Source organism: Mytilus californianus, unplaced genomic scaffold, assembly GCF_021869535.1.
Source record: "Mytilus californianus isolate M0D057914Y unplaced genomic scaffold, xbMytCali1.0.p SCAF_13, whole genome shotgun sequence".
Lineage (NCBI taxonomy): Eukaryota > Metazoa > Mollusca > Bivalvia > Mytilida > Mytilidae > Mytilus > Mytilus californianus.
The window spans coordinates 35,166,396-35,177,634 of NW_026262615.1; positions in this window are offsets into that span (position 1 = coordinate 35,166,396).

The following is an 11,239-nucleotide window of genomic DNA, read 5'->3' on the forward strand; positions in this document are numbered from 1 at the left end:
CTTTTTTGTCGAGACAGCGATTTCTGTCGCAGACAGAGATATATAGGAATAGTGATCCGGCGACGGCGGCTGCGGTGGCAGCGGTGGCGGTGGAAGCACTAACTAACCTCTTAAAAGCTTAATATTTAAGTAGGTAAAAGACCTTTGATACTTCATACTTTGTAAACAGATGCCTTATGTTATGAAATTTCTGTCTGTCATATGTTCATTGTCCTTGACCTCATTTTCATGGTTCAGTGACTACTTGAAAAAAGTTAAGATTCTTTGTAATGTTAATTTCTCTCTTATGATGAGTAATATGATAACTATATTTAGTATGTGCGTACCTTGCAATGTCCTCATGTCTGTCAGACAGTTTTCACTTGACCTTGACCTGATTTCATGGATCAGTGAACAAGGTTAAGTTTTCGTGGTCAAGTCCATATCGCGGATAATATAAGCAATAGGTGTACTATATTTTGTGTATGGAATGATTGTAAGGTGTTCATATCCCACTTGCAGGTGGCATCTGACCTTGACCTCATTTTCATGGTTCAGAGGTTAAAGTTAAGTTTTTGTGTGTTGATCTGTTTTTCTAATAATGTATGTAATAGGTCAACAATATTTGGTATATGGAAATCTTTTACGATATTCATGTCAGTCTGACAGGTTTTATTTGACCTTGACCTCATATTCACGGTTTATTCCTCAATGTTAAGTTTTTGTGTTTTAGTCTGTCTTTTTTAAACTATACGCAATAGGTTAACTATATTTTGTGTATGTAATGATTGTAAGGTGTATATGTCTGTCTGACAGGTGTCATCTGACCATGACCTCATTCTCATGGTTCTTTGGTCAATGTTAAGTTTTCCTTGTTAAGTTTGTTTCTTAGATACTATATGCAATAGGTCAACTATAGTTGATGTATTGAATGATTGTAAGGTGTACATGTCTGTCTGGCAGGGTTCATCTGACCTAGAGCTCATTTTTTCGATCCTGTTAAGTTTATGTGATACTTGTAGTAAAACTTTATATTGCGGACTATTAACATGAAATAAGTGGTCAGTAAAGCAGGCAAGATATTTCAGCGTGTGCACTCTTGTTGTTTTATCAGAAAGCGCTTTTAAAAATAATTTGAAAAAATAATGTTGGTAAAGATCAATTGGGAGGATACAGGTCGGGGTGCGATCTTCATTGCAGATCTCATAATTGTTCCGTTCATCATTCGCAATACTCCACTGTATATGTTTGTGTAGAATTACGTTACTGTTTAGTATGGAAATTGACGGATATCAATTCGGCACCGGAAATTGAAATAACGTTTAATATTAACTTGTCAAAAAATAATTGTTCAGTTCATTTTCAGAAATGCTTACTAGTAACTTTTAGATTTATGTTCCATCCTACAAGCGCCTTTAGTCAAAACAAGAAAAAGAAGACTGGTCATTCTAAAAGTCTACCTGATAAAAGTAAGGAGATTTTGTTTGATTGTCAGCTGTATGGTACTGTACGACCTTCAACAATGAGCAAAACCAATACCAATTAGTAAGCTTGACAAAATATGAAACAATTCAAATGAGAAAATTAACGATCTGGTCTTTACTAAAAAATATAAACGAAAATCTAACATGGCAAAGAAGTCACAACAAGTATTATGTTCTCAACTTTATTGCAACCTTCAACAATACAAAAACTATTTACCGTATAGTCGGCTATAAAAGGCCCTGCCATTTGCCCTTTTTGTTTTTGAATTGTTTGGGCTTAATCTTCGAGGGTCTATTAACAAGTCCATACAATTAATATTGAAAAGCAAGAAATCTCATTCCATTTTTTTTTTAAATGATGCATCTTTTAATTAGGGAATGCCAAAATACAGACTAAAAATATTATGGCTATTAATTACACTTAAAGTCTGACGTCTGAATTATCTGAATGGTATAATATTGGTCAAGGGTATAAATGATATCCACCATCGATATTGTTGATACTCCCGGTAATTTACGATACTTCATCTGACGCCAAGAAGAGCAAGACGGAAACAACATCTTCTGGTTTTCCGGCCCTTTTTAGGTGTGCTTGTTTTGCTGACTCGTCTGTATACTATAAAGAAAAAGGGTAATTTTAGACATTGAAATACAAGATGCAAAGATATCGAAATTGGTTGACATGAATTTCGGAATTAATCTGCTTCAGGTACGTTCGAGACGTAATGCTTTGAAAGCCAAAATTTAAAATATTTGTTAGCATCTCGACCAAAAAAAGACCAAAACATAACACCGAAAATCCGGTATTTTTTTTCAGAGGGTATTGCAATAACAACACTCACGGAACTAATTTCAGGGCACGTGGCACCAGATTCGCATTTCGGCAACTTATGTCTCTTCGGTGAAACCTAATGTCAACATATGTAAAAACCAAATACCTAATACAAACGTCAAAAAGGCTTATAAAACCAAAAAAAGAACTAAAAGTAATCCAAAACCTTGACAAAGAATCATATCTATTTCAATAGTGAGTATCGACTCCAAGGTCGACTCTATTTATAATCTATTGACGTAACAATATGTGCATACAACCTTCTTTTGATCTTCATCTGTAGCCCTCAAAGCACTATTACGAAGAATATTGTTATCATCAATGAAGCCAGGACTACAAATTGATAATAGAATACAATGAAGTAACACATTTACAATAATCTAACTAAACACAAATGAATAATGAATAATAAATATAACAATGATCTATATTTGAATATAAGAAACATTTGTCAGAAAAAAGAAACATAAAGTAAGAAATAGACAAACGTTGATATTTCTTATAATAGTAAATTTATTGTCATCATGTTTAATCAAAATTATAAATATCTTTCTTTCGTTGTCTCCATTAAAAATTTAATTTGTGCAAACTGGGATGGGAAAGTTTTTTTTTATCTTCAAGGCGCTTTAGAATGTGGCGGGGTTAACATGTTTGTATGAGCTGGGACAATGGGGTAATGGAACCATCTAAGAGTACTGGAGTAATTTGAAGCTAATTAATACACCAAAGTTAATTTATAAATTTAGACCATGTTTTTTTAGACTAAAGACTAATTATTGCAGCCCTGCTTTCATGAACTCGAATTATTCATGAATATACCAGAATAATTCTAGAACATTAATGAATAATATTCATGAATATTCATGATTATTAAAGGTTACAATCCATGAATAGCCATGAATATTGATGAATGTTAAATGACACCTTGAATTAATATACATGAATATTGTATGAATGAATAACCAAGAATTAATATGAATATTTATCTACAGAATATTCGTGAATGTGAAAAAAGATGTCCATGAGTGTTGAATAGTGGAATACTCTAGGATAACCATTACTGTGAAATAAGATGTCCAAGAATATTGAATGATGTAATATTCTAGAATAACCATGAATGTACAATATCCATGAATATTGAATGGTTGAATATTCTAGAATAACCATGAATGTGAAATATCCATTAATATTTTATTACAACCCTGAATGCGAAACATCCATGAATATTCTAGAATGACCATGAATGTGAAATAGGCGTTCTTGAATATTGAATGTAAGAATATTCTAGAATACCATGAATAAAGATATGAGGGACAGAAGGTCTTTATTGGGCTTTTATTTTTGCGGGTTTTCAGGATTTGACCTTTATAATGCAGTTCTAAATATGTTTTTCTATTTTTGCATGCTTAATATAAAATATTTGAAATATAAAATGACATTTTAAGAAAATCATTTTTCAGTTTAAACATGTTGAAACAGAGACCTTGTATATACGTCTCTGTTTAAAAATAAATCAAATCTAAAATTATTTCATGTATATTTTTAAATATTCATTTCAGAGAGTTGTAACAACCAAATTGCAAAGGTCTGTCTATACTAATATAATTTACAAAGTGCAATAATGCATAATCCACAAGCATGACAAGGGGGACATTAATTGTTTAAAATATTACAAATATAACTGCATTTGGATTGATATGTATAAAGGTTGACTATAAACATCTTGGATCTTATATACACCTTTGTACATGTACATTTATGTACAAATTCCTTTTTCTTTAATGAATTAACTTAATCATTTGTTTTACTCCAGTCTGAGACCAGACAGTCTCTTGTATTTTTCAAAACATTTTTTTAAATAGAAAAAAACTTATCATATGATGACAAGACAGCTGTGCATTTCATTTTTCTATATTTAGCTTGAACAACAGACAAATTCTGAAGAATCTCTATCCAGTTCATTTAAAATACAGTTTTTTGTATAACACTAAAAGTTTGACCAATATGCCACAAAACAATAATATCTGAGCCATAACTTCCTTAATGAGAACTTTTCTTTCACTTGCTTTCTTATTATAAAACTTGCCTATGACAATCATCTATATCTATATATCTAAATAGCGCCAAACATTTGAATCTCTGAGTCTCATGTTTGTATTTGTCTTAGCAATGATATGGTCAGTTGGGCTTTATAGGGATTAACTTTGTTTATAATTCTTAAGTCATACATAATATCCGTAACCATACAGGTCAAACACATATAATGTTTATAATTTATGAAACATATTGGTAGTTTCAAGGTTTATAATGATTGAATGATAAATTTATCATTAAACATTATTTCATGATTAAAAATATGTATACAGAGTATCCTGTGTGAGACCCATACAGGCCATTGAGAGTGAAGTTAGTTCCAGATGTGATCTCAGCAGGTGGCATATAATAAACCACAATAACTTTGTGATAAAAAGACAAATATTATGGAAGGACTTTGTAAGTGTATTAAGTAATTTATAATTGTTATTTTTTATTGTATAGGAGGATGAGGTTGGGCAATAATATTCCCCTTTTTGAGGATCTACAGATTTCATTTTTAAAACGAAACATTTTATGACACAATTTTTTAGGCATATACAATTCTGATATATATGTAGGACTAAAATCTATGGTGGGTTCCAGATCTATTGCAGATTTCAAATTTATGGTAAATATGACGTCATGCCATCCCAAATCTATGGCAGTATTTTATAATCCTAATCTATGGCTAGTTTTGTCATTTCCTAATCTATGGCGGAATTTTGTTGTTTCCAAATCTATGGCAGATTTGGTGCAAATGGAAAACAATGCAGTACATATACGATCAATGACTTGTCTTAAAGAAGTGGAAATGTCTATAAACATATGTGATGAATTCATATAAGTCCCTTAACAAACAAGAAGGCAGTTTTTTTTAAATAAAAAAAATGAACAGTTTGAGTTTTCACACAATATTAGTTTAAAGTTTCAACATATTTTATTTGCTGAGTTTAAGCAAAATTGATTAGACACAAGCAAATCATACTTATGAAGTCTTCTCCATTATGTAAGTGTACCGGTATACATAATATGTATTTCATCCTTAGTACATTTTTTTGCGACAAAAGGGCCCTCTACGCCCCCCCTGGATCCGGCACTCCTTGGAAACATATTTTCTGATACTAACCTAAAACATTTACCTGTGTTAACTTTTGAAACGAATGTGGGCAAATCCAATAAAAATATGTGCGCAAAAGTTGGGATTTCGACGCGCATATGTAATGCGGCGAATATAACAAAACTTCGTTAATACACCTACATGATATAATTTCTAATCACAATTAGATATATTTGTATTTCGCAATTGAACCCTTTTCAGACCCATTACATAAAAAAAAAATAATCAACGTGTGGTTGCCGATGATCGTAATGGTGCTATGCGGATAAATATATCGGTTTTCTTGAGCTAAATTATAAGCGCGTCATCCCGCTTCCATTTTTGCGACTGTAAAAATTAGATGGCGTAATGGGGAGATAATTTTAACGAAGTAGAATCCTGACTGATCAGTATCGCCACCGGCATTGTTTTATTGTTGACTTTCTTGACTCTATCATAAGAAGAGTGAATTTTCTTTTGTTTTCGTTCTCTAGATATGCCACTGTAAATAAGTATAAAAATGTTTTGGGCGATACTATACTTGAAATTTATATATCATGTATATATAGTGAAAACATAATATTTTATTTTGCGACAAAAGGGCCCTCTACGCCCCTGGATCCGCCACTCTATTAAAACCTATTTTCTGATACTAACCTAAAACATTTTACCTGTGTTAACTTTTGAAACGAATATGCGCAAATCCAATAAATATATGTGCGCAAAAGTTGGGATTTCTATGCGCATATGTAATGCGGCGAATATCACAAAACTTCGTTAATACATCTACATGATATAATTTCTAATTACAATTAGATATATTTGTATTTCGCAATTTAACCCTTTCCAGACCTATTGCATATAAAAAATCAACGTGAGGTTCAAGATGATCTCAGAAGATGATTGGATGAGTTTACGGGTCATAACCTTTGTCAGCTCACTGAATGAATCAAAATATGCTAACAGGTGTTAATGAAATTGACAACCTTGTTGAATGTGGAAGGCACTAAAAGGGATTTTCGTTTATAAAAAATGAAAATCTATTTGATAATCATTAGAGAAACAGATTTTTATCTAGTTACTCATTGATTATTGGATTAATCTAATCTCGATAGATATATTATCAATTTTAAAATTCTCGCCGATGCTCAGACTTTAAAATAAGATAACTATCTGGATTGGCAAAATCCGATAATCTATTGGTACCAATGTAAGAATTTATATTTATTGGCTCAGTTAGCAATGTATTTCTCAAGTGACCACTACAATACAATACCTAAAAGTGTATAATAATTTGTTATAATATATAGTGTAGATTAACTGAGATATTTTCATTTAAGAATTGAATGCTTCTTTTTGTAAATTTATTGGGGTGTTAATGCGTTGACTAAAGTACATTTTGTATAAAGCGCGGAAGCGCTTCATTCTTAAAATGTGCGAACGGTCAACGATTTTACAACCCTATAAAATTACTAAAAAGAAGCATTCCATACTTATAATTACATTTTTGTGCTAAAATCATGAAAACACGATTTCTATCAAGTTTTTCTTTAATTCACCTGTGCACTCTTTTGTGGAAGCTCGTTTCATCATGAACATGATGAATGTTACAATTCATTTTGAAATGAAGGTTAATTTCAGAATGACGCGAGATTGCTGTTAGCCAATCAAAATAACGTATTATAATCACTTTGACAAGCGGATGGTGGTAACTGAAGTTACCACGATCCTAATATGGCGTAAGGGAATCCCCGTAAGATCTTTTACTCTTAATTTCTCTGTATTTAGATAAATTTGACTAACATTACTCAGCCGTTATTTGGTTATTAACATTTGCAATGAGTCTGTAAAATATTAACCTCAAACAATTGTCCGTTACTTAGAAAATAGAAAGTGAAAAAAGTACGTTGATGATGGTAACTGTTTATGTTGTTTTTGAAAGATCGTGGTATAAACTGATTTCAGGGATGGTGGTAACTTGCCAAAAGGTTTTATATAAAAACGATAAACTAAGTACAATTTAGCCGTGAAATATATGGACCCTCTCACGAAGTTAAATCAATTGACGTTACGTATTTCGTCCTATAGTATGACCCACACAGTTGAGTACTACGTATCGGTACAAGTAATAGCTTTTTGTCATAGCTTTTCGAAAAAAAAGCTAGCCGTCTCTTAGCTGATGAAAGTGGAAAGTGTTCTCGCTTTGTAGATTAATTCATTCAGAATAGCCTTGCATATAAATCAACAAATTTTACCACAGGCGTTATGAAGCAGTAACTCGTTTAATGTTGTGTGTTAAATATGGACCGTTATCGTAATAATCCCTCAAATCATGGTTGTAAAATTTACATATTTATCAAACAATTTATTCTCTCATCATGACATATCATAACCATGTAAAAGTTTTTGTGTGTTTTTCGTGTATAAAATGTACGTAACTGTGTGCGACTGGATTGAAAGTGAAACAATCATGTGTGTGTTTACAAACAGAAGATTCGGCTATTTATAGATAAAAATTACCTGTGTACCGATATGCATGATTGGTGACCAGGCAAAATATAACTGCTGAAATAGAGAGTACAAATCCGATACTCTACGGGATTGACATACATTTACTAGGTTTGGATTGTCCCAACTAATCAACGAACTTTAATTATTAACGTCTCAGTAATATCTTCCAATCAGGTAGTAAGAAGCATTCAGCCCGCAGACTGTCCATCGTTCAATTCTTAATAACGTCTCCGAGGAGACGGTAATAAAGGGCGGATCAAGACACTGTGAAAAAAGTAGGGGTGTGCTAGCCGGGGTTCCATAAAAAAAAAGGGGGTGCTAGTACTTTATTCAACTTTTTTTGTCAATTTTTCACAAGAAAAAGACAAAATTTCCAACAAAAGGAGAGGGGCGGGGGTCAATCCCTATCATCCCTTTTTTGGATCCGCAACTGGGTATCGCTCTGGTTTTTTTTATTTATAACCAATTTCATAATATATATTCACCAATGATATTTTTATATTCTATCGAAAAGACAATATTATGGAAGTCACCAACGAAAATGAAATAAGCGTGATTGTGACAATTTTGTTTAAATTGTACACTGGTCTACACTCATTCTAAAATTATTTACTTGCACCATTAAAGTCCTTAAAATTAATAGTTGTTTTTAATATATTCATTGCAGAACATCTAGAATTTCTGTTTTACTTATGTAATATATATATAAGATGTATAAACGATTCCTTCTGTTCAATATATGCTTTGATATAAAATGAGGATGTGTGGGGATAATATTTTGAGATATCAATAGGTACAAAAATAGCTTTCCCGCAATGATTTTAGAAAATGAAAAATATGGAATGATTTGGGGCTAACATTTTGTTTCAAGAATTTGCGAATTTAACTGACATACCCTTTTTGTATATACCTAATAATTGTAATTTATATGATGCCGATTTAAAGGATGTGTGTCTGACAAGTTAAAATGGTTATGAAATGCTTTCGAGAGATACCTCTCTGGTTCACTTCAAAGCCGAACACAATAATATGTTTATTTCCTTTTCTGTTACCCAAACCTACTATATTGAGGAGGGAAGGGGGATCTGATCCCGAAATCCCAGGCTTAAAAGACCAGAGGGCCCAACTTTAAAGAAATTGCAATCCTGACATCCCGAAATTCGAATATAGGAATAGGAATTCCCGTATCCCAAAAGTATCAATCCCGAAATTCCAAAATAAAAAACCACCTAATTTCGGAGTCCTGAAAAGGACCCCCCCACCTTTAAAATTGTGATGCCCTAAGAAGGCATACTCTTATGTCTTGCATTTCTTGAAATATGTTTAACGTTTGATTTTTCCTTCATTACCTCAAAGTAAAATTTTTTTTTTTTGGTTTTATTAGGACAAATATTACTATTTTGTAATAGATTCGAAAAATGATTAATTTCGGTTAAGAGTTAAATAGCAAAATACTTGTAAGAGACACGACATAACAAAAAGAAATAAACAGGTTAAAGGCGACCTAATGGTCTTTGTTTGCTCTGCATGAGAACAGATTTAACTGGAAAAAATCATACAAAGGACAATACAGAAACATATATAGTTTTTAGTTGGTATTACAACACTAATATAGTTGATATAAGAAACCTAGACTACAAAACAGACAAAAACTTATTTTGAATGTTCCAAAATCAATCAATGTATTATACAATTGCCTAAGGTCGATTTCTATCCGACTCATATCATTTGTTGTCAATGATTCTCTATTCTTTATATTTTAGCGCTGCACTTTTTTCTCTATTCTTTATTTTTTTTCGTCCATTTTGCTGTAGATTTGGCTCATTACTCTCTACTCTGTAAAACCCACCCAGACCGTCATTCTAGTGTCTTTACAATATGCCAATAATTATATTTCAACCTACATGTAGTTGAATAAAAAAGATTTCTGTGGTAGCGTGCTGGCCTCGAGTGCGAGAGATATGGGTTCGATTCAAGGCATTATAAAATAAAAAAAGATAAACACACATCATTATAACGTACTGCAAAGGCTGCAAGGTCGTCGCGGACTCAGAATAACTCAAAAATAGGATGTGGTATGACTGCCAATGAGTCAAACATCCACAAGAGACAAAATGCCACAGACATAGGTCACCGAACGGCCTTCAACAATGAGTAAAACCCATATCGCATAGTCAGCTATAAGAGGCCCCGAAATGACAAATGTAAAACAACTCAAACGAGAAAACTAACGGCCTGATTTACGTACAAAAACCAGTTTGAAGGCTCCAACCATGTCCAGGTATGGTAATGTATATTCACGACCACTGTTATCTTGCAAACTAGCATGACGTTATAGAACACAGCAGGGTTCATATTCATATCACATTTACATCTTCTCGTCCTAATATGCATGCAATGTTTGCCAAAGGACGTTAGACGGTAATCCATTCATTCTTTAATCCAGTTTATTCAATGTAAGTCTATGAAACACTAGAAAACAAGATTGAGTATACATGTTATAAAATTGTTATGATGATCTTGATAAAAGAGCGACAAAATTATAATCACACCAAGATTTAAATAGCTTACGTTTTCTTCCATTAAACCCTTTTCCTATGCATTTTTGTTGTACAATTTGCAATTTGTCCTCTTCAAGAGCCACTAAAAATAATCTGGCACCATGTTCTGCTAACTTGATAGCGGTGGCTTCTCCTATGCCAGAACTTGCTCCTGAAAGATCAATATAAATACCAGCTCTGCAGGGTGTAAAGTAACATTATATTTCAGGAGGACGCTTTTATTCTTCACTGTTGTCACAATTCACGTAGTACCGTTGTGTCAATTCAAGGGATGTAAGTCTTTAAAAAGATATCAGTGACAGTGCAAACAAAATCATTAAAGGTGCATTGACTATGAATTAGACAATAAAATGGAATACGATTCTTTTTGTTTCAAGTATTAATAAAGAGGAATTTTGAAATAATATTTCGTTACAAGAAGTCAGTTTTGTCCAAATTTGTCAAAATAAGCTAAAAAATATCGCTAATGTATTATTCACTATCAAATCAATAATTCAACCTCTTTGAATCTGTATTCATGTGACCATCAGTTTACCCCCTTAGCTGGGTATTGGTTACGCATGTACTATATGTGTTCAGGTATTAAAAGGAAAAAGAATGTAAACATAGAAAGTGAAACAAGGGTGAACCATTTCGTTGACTGATTCAATCCACAAAAAAATCATTCTTAGTCAGATATAGATAATGATAAACATATTTG